Source organism: Phaethon aethereus (genome assembly GCF_964289735.1).
Source record: "Phaethon aethereus genome assembly, chromosome: 12".
In the NCBI taxonomy this organism is placed as follows: Eukaryota; Metazoa; Chordata; class Aves; order Phaethontiformes; family Phaethontidae; genus Phaethon; species Phaethon aethereus.
Window position 1 is genome coordinate 6317865 of NC_138588.1, and position 6234 is coordinate 6324098.

Consider the following 6234-nt stretch of genomic DNA (forward strand, 5'->3'; position numbering starts at 1 on the left):
AGGGACACAGCCACTAGTTTTTCCGGATGAGGGTGGTTATTCCTAAGGAAGATGAAACAGTGGTCTCCAAATCAGCAAGTAAACCAGCAGCAGGGGCAGGATCAGCATTCAGGAGTCCCTAGTCACAGACTCGACACCCCTGGCTTTCGCTGTCTCTAGACCCAAAACTCCCAGGGAAAGGAGACTTTCGTATAGGTTTAAATTACAAAGGAAATGCTTTGGTAATAATTATAAGATAACAACTGCAGGTCATGCTGGTACAAGGCTGAAAAGGTGTATGAGCCAGATGCAAATTTAACACTGCAAAATCTTTGACTCTTGTTTTCTTAGTCCAATGGCCACATGTTGTTTTTCTTCATTCTCCACGCCTTCATCATTTTGAACTTCCTGTGTGCTCATCATGATATCTTGGAAGACAAATAGTCTCAAATTTTTCACACAACATTGCATTAACAGGACCATAAATTTTTACAGATTTTTCTAATAGCTGCATGATAATTTCAAAGTGTTTTTCAAATTTCCTGTTTATCTTGCTAAAGCCTTTTGACATCAAGGTAGAGCAACACAAAATAATAATAATAATAATAATAATAATAATAATAATAATAATAGACAGTGGTGATAGTTTTAATGACACAAAATTAGACTCAGTAAGTCCCTGTGGATGTTCAGCTCCTGTCTGCTTTGTTCACTACATTTAAGTCCAGTGGTTATGAACATCAAGGTTTCTCATAGTTCACACAAGCAAGAGGATGTTGACTGGGCTAATGAGACAAAGCAGTTTCAACTATGCTGTAAAGTGCTGCAGAAAGGATCATTTTGGTCTGACACTAAACAGAGATAAACTCTTAAGTGTCTCAAGTGAGTGTTTCTGCTCCACACGAAACTCCATCTATGAAACTTTCCAAACCTGTGTCTGACCTGTTCTCCTATCCTTCCACAGAAAAGTAGATCCATCTCCTGCCACAGAGCTGGAACATGAAGTTCTCTCCACCACTATTTCCACTGCCACAGTACTCATTTCAAGCTCAAGTAGAGAATAGAAACAACACAGGAACTTTACCGAGGAATTTCAGTGTCAAACTGACTTTTCATGGATTTTCCCATATTTGAACATGATGAAAAGTAGTATCAGACATGAGTTGAGAGGATGTCCTTTCTTCATGTACTCTGCAATTTTCTGTCGAAAACTGTCATTACTCTCTTCAGCAAGGACACAGTTGAACTCATGGAGCAGGTTAGTGTGTTAGTGTTCAGGACCAATGGGGATTGACATTGGTGTGGATTGCATTTTTTAATTACAAATATAAAGACATGATTCATATTCTGAAGAGCTTTCAGCCTTGATAGACTACATATGAAGCAAGAGGAAAGGAAAATGGAAGCTAGTGGAAAAGTAGTGCAAATATACTGTTGCTCCCATATTATTTTTCATTTTCCCGTTTAGTTCAGTTTGTACAAAAGTTTTCTGAAGCTTATTAATGGCAGTGCTATTTATTCAGCCCAATTTTCAATTCAGAAGACTAGCTATGTTCAAAAGATAAGAGCTCATGAAGAGAAATCTACTGCAATTTTGCTGAGCAGAGTCTTGAGAGGCCAGCTGTAATAGCCCTTGCCAAATGCAGTTTTCAGGCTGTCCTCAAATAAAGCTTTCAGACCCCTTTGGAAGGTAGCAAAGACAGGGGCTCCTCAGTTGCCTTGAAGGAAATGGCACCCGCCTTGTTGCAACACACTCTCTTCTTGCTGAGTGGGCTGGCATTTTTTACACTTACTGAGTGGACAAATACATAATTTACTAGCTTATGTGCAAATGTACTTCTAGCTTCTGCTGGATCAGTTCTGGCTCACAAACTTCTGCTCCAGTACTTGAACTTACTTTATCCTTTAGTCTCTGGCCAATAATTTTTGTTTTTACTGGATGACAGTTCAAGTGATAAAACTATTTCTCTAGCATGACGTGTGGCTTAACTGGCAGGCATGAAGCTATGAAATCATTGTAATCATGATGCAAAATCACTGTATATGTTGTTCTTAACACCAGTTTACAAAACAAAGAAGGTTGCCAATGGCTTTAGAGATAACCTAGATCGGATTGCTCAGATCATGGGTCCTGGCTATCCCAAAGCTGGGAAAGTGTCTGATGCAGCTCAGTACCGTATTTAAATATAAATCAAGTGGCAGCAAAGTCTATATGAGCTCTATAAAATATTGAGCTCTCTCTGGTGTAATCCACGTAGCCTTCATGAAACCCATTGGGCACTCGGGGGGCAAAACCAGAGTGAAATACCAGAGTGCCCTTGGGATTGATTATAGCACAGAAGTGAGCAGGGAAAAGGAGAGGACTTTTGCTAGTGGAAAAAAATTACTTGGCAACTCAGGGATGTGTTGTAACAAGAACTTGAATAAAATAAATAGGGAGCATTTTCAGGCTGTGGGGGCTGAATGAACACAATCAATCTTCCCTCGACTGGAACTGCATCACTCTCACCCACAGCTCCCTCTACTGAATTAAAATCTCATGTTAACTTAAGTTACAGAGTGAGACTTTAACAAGGGACGTTCACTGAGGACTCCATGACGTGTATAATCACATATGGAATTTCTGAGTGGAAGGTTTTGGGAAGTTGCAGCTTCCCATTGGCACCAACCCATAGACCATGTCTTATGGGTGGCTTGATGTGGGCACGTTCAAGAAATCCAGCAGCCTCTTTGTTCAGACTGGGTCTACATCCAGGCCATTGCATGAGAATAAATTAGTCATCAAACTAATACTATGCCATCATTTTCCATGTCTCCTGCTGGCATGCCTTGCTCTTAATTACTGCTTCTTTATCAATCCTTTAAGTTCTCCTTACTTTCAGACTTACACTTTTCTTGTCCCTTTTATAATGCATTTGTCCTCCCTACTTTAGAGGAACCATGAAGGAAGTACCAGAATCTTTGCTGTAGTGCCGCTAATCCTGTCTTTGCTTGTGTTATCACTTCACAATGATTTTAAATGTCCTGATTTTTTGCTGGAGGAAATGCTTTTCTCACAAGTTCAGAGCTTAGTAGGTAGCTTCTGAGCAGAGGAGCTGCGATCAGGGCTTCCAGGTGCTTGTTCATCCATGTGGTAGAGAAATTATGCTATTGTGGTTTAAGGAGTTGCTGTGCCCTACTTTGTGCATTAACTAGTGTCACCTGGCTCTTTGGGTTTTTAATTATTATTATTGTGGAAACACCTAATATAAGCCAAGTTCATGTGAGACCCTTGAATAAAAGATTTCATTAGAAACCTTTGTCTGGCTATTTATTATGCTGTTGATCCCTGGAAATATAAGATGTCATGTGCAGGAGTCAGACCTTCAGCTCTGTAGAGTTTCTGCTAATTAAATTGCTAAGTGTGTATGTTATTAGGAAAACCATGAGAAATGCAGCCAGGGGAGGGAGAGAAGTGCCCATCTTGTCCTTTCTCTGCAGAGTAGTGTTTGGATCTCTCCGACCTCTGGGTCTCGGAGAAGCTGGTTTCCATCCCATCTTAGCCAGAGAAAACGGAGACAGGCAAAGAGTCAGAGCTGGGGGAAGCGTGTGGCCAGGAGTTCAGCTGGAGACTTTTAGGCAAAACTTGCCCTCCTTAGACACACACTTCACCCTCTCCTCCCCCGGCAGCCCTGTGCATCTGACATTTCTGTCAAAAGATACCCTGAGTCGCCCCTCCTCCCTCCCCCTCCTTTCTCATCCCTCTGCCCTTTTTTTTCCCCCCCTTCTTTCCCCTTATATGTGAATAGTGAGAAAATGACTGGGAACAATGTGCCAGTTTGCAGCACTTTACACTGAGGCCCTTTTCTCCTCTCCCTGACTCGCGAATGACTGAGAGTTGTTTTATTGTACAAAGATTCTCAGAGAAAAGAACTTTTATTTTACCCAATAACACAAGAATGGGCAACGGGCAAACAGTTAGTGCCTTGTTCCCAGCTGCCACTCAGACCGCGGCAGGGGAATCACTAATGGGGTCTCTGTGCCGCCTCTCCCCTCGCCTCCGTCTCTCTGTCTAGTTTGGCTCACGCCTCAGCTGGCTGCCTGTGAACGAGGGTAAAATGCTCCCGAGATAAGCCGCTCCACTGTGTTTAATAACTCCACCTTTAGTTTTTCAGGGCAAAAAGATTCTGAATTTTTGTCGCCAAGACTTGGGAGGTGAGCATGGGGGGGGAAGGCCATGGATGTAGTGACACGACTTGTAATTTGTCCCCTTGCGCCTTGAACAAGTGGAATATAAGAAAGAGAAGAGCTGCAGCAGAGGGTGCCCATCATAGAGAAAAAAAATAAAAAATCATTTCCACTAATACTTTAGCTGTTGATTCATAGTTGATATCTAAATGTCAGCCTTTTACAGCTTAATCATGGCTTTATTAACCCCTCTTTTTCCTAGCTGAAAGGCAGGCTGACTAGAAGGAAAGAATAATAAAGATTGGAGGATGGGGAAGCTGAAATGCGAAGAGTGAATTAGATTTGTTTAGAAAAGAAAAGACTAGACAAGAAAAGACAAGCTGGGAAAGAAGGGTGTGAAAAAAAAACTAATGGAAAACATCATGCCATTGGCTGTCCAAGTGTTTCATATTCTCGGCAGCAAAGTACAAAGCATAGTTGCTGGAGACATTGAGAATTTGGGAAAAAAAAAAAGCTTCTACTTAATTTCATCCATAATTCTCAAAGTTCATCTATCATTTAAAATCCTTCCAACTTGTTATACACTAAGACTCCGATTATGGATAGGATTTTCAGATTCTGATTAAGTTAGGTATTTAAACTCAATGAGACATGAATCATCACATTTCCTTTGAAAGTCCCACACTTTGGGGTCTGTTTTGATTTGTTTGATTTAACAGGATGCCATTAGATTCCTAACAACAACATCAGGGTCCAAAGAAATTTTCATGATGGACTAGTATGTTTTCCTAAGAACGTCTAATCATATAGAACATAAGAAAAATACTTATACATAAAGCTGTGGGGCACTTTTACAATACTTTTTAAAAAATTATTTTTACTTGTTTATAAACATTTCCTAAGCTTTCTGAGTGTATCTCAGGTTGAGGTATTACTTCTTATTATTTATATTTTCCAACAAAAATGTTTTCAGTCATTTTGAGAGACTGAAAGAAGTTGCATTGCTTGCCCAAGTTAAAGAATGTGCACCATTCATCTCCACCTAGACACCTGAGAAATAAGAAATGTTTTTTGGATGCATCTCTTATTATAAGTTTTTGTCATGTATCAGAACTTCCTTCTTCAGTGGGAAGAAAACCTTAATGTTTTTCTCCTATAGTCTGATACCCAAAGATGAGCTCCTGCATCTCCTGAGGCTTCACTAACAACCATGTGGAGAGAGAATATAATGCAAATTGTGCCAAGAATAATAAATTACTTCTAAGTTTCAAAAATTCTGTTTCCAAAAGCAATGAAAATGCAGCTTCTTTTGCTAATCGCCATGTTTTCTTTGCTAGATTTTTTTGAGGATGCGTTTTCTTGTAAGATTTGCTCAACAGTCTAGTTACAGCCATTTTCATACTCACGATTTCCTTTGGTTTCACTGTGACATATATGAAATTGTGGGCAGAACTGGATGGCTGAGTAATTTATAGAGAAGATCAATACTAGATTTGTGTGAATAATTGATTTTTCAGCTTGTTTGTGATTTTTTAAAAATATTTTTCAAAATTATTATATCTAACAAATAACTATAATATCCTTTACATATTAAGTAAAAAATAATTGTCATGCTTTTACTCTAGATAATTTAAAAATTATATACAAATAGGAATATTAACAAGGTTAGATCTGTCTGAATCTCTTTTCTAAATCCTGGAAAAGCTGAGATGCAATTACTAAGGAAATCCAGGGGCATTGGAATCAAACTTGCTCTAGACCAGGTGAGACTCCTTTATAGACACAAGATTGTTTAACTATCTTAATACATTTTTGAAATATAAAGTAGGTCTTCTCCAGTTTCTCTAAAGCCTCATATGCTCTGTGCTTCATATGGTTTATTTCCATGTGTGTTTTAGATGCTAAATATGAAATGTTGCGTTTATCTTTCATCCCATTTAACCTCATTCTTCCTCTTATCATGGATAGGAAACACTTATTTTTGAAATTGAGAAGAGACAGACTGATATCTTTGAATTCAAAGGTATCTTTGCTAAGCAAAATGAAGATTTTACTCAATAGATAACCTGTATCTAGCTGTATTGATTC